Source organism: Trypanosoma cruzi, assembly GCF_000209065.1.
Source record: "Trypanosoma cruzi strain CL Brener chromosome Unknown tcruzi_1047053398765, whole genome shotgun sequence".
NCBI lineage: Eukaryota > Euglenozoa > Kinetoplastea > Trypanosomatida > Trypanosomatidae > Trypanosoma > Trypanosoma cruzi.
The window spans coordinates 1-582 of NW_890923.1; the positions used below are offsets into that span (position 1 = coordinate 1).

A 582-nucleotide genomic window follows, 5' to 3' on the forward strand; every position below is an offset into this window, starting at 1 on the left:
TAGGCGGAAAAAAGGAGAATAAAAGGAACGAGACGGAGAAAACACAAAACAAAACAAAGATGCAGGCAATAGCAGCCATGAAGGGAAAATGAGGGGGCCCGAAGGAGGTGGCGGACACGCAACGTGGGGGGGGGGGGGCAGCCGCACGAGGGGGTACGGGGCTATATATATATGGGTATATATATATAGGGGTATAGGGATATGGGGGACAGACCCACAAAAAAAAAAAAAAAAAAAAAAGGGGTCCGTAGACCCCGGTCAAAAGAAATTGACCAAACATAACCGCCAGAGGCGGGTTGGAAGCTTCGCGTACCAATATAGTACAGAAACTGTATCAATAATAGCGTTAGTTGAAAGGAGTTGTGTTCCACAACGGTTTTCAATTTTGATGAGGGGTCCTTCGCGGCACTTGGGACCGTGTACAAAAACCCCCCCCCCCCTCCCAGGCCACACTGGGGAGGGGTCAGGGTCCGGGATGTCGGCCCCGGGATAGCGCCGTGGACGGCGTCAGGGGGCGGAAAAGACGCACATGGCGAGTGTGGAACAGCAAATGCAGCCGAGTGTGCGAGCAAAGCAAAAACA

The 582-nt window shown here is 52.4% G+C and overlaps 1 non-coding gene across 1 annotated transcript, besides 1 other annotated feature; it reads right to left on the reverse strand.

The window, feature by feature from the left end:
- The first annotated feature begins 218 nt into the window (after window positions 1-218).
- Window positions 219-240: a microsatellite.
- Window positions 241-352, reverse strand: Tc00.1047053398765.10. Its single transcript, XR_008253906.1, has one exon. It is a non-coding gene; the product is annotated as a spliced leader RNA (transcript).
- Window positions 353-582: the final 230 nt, after the last annotated feature.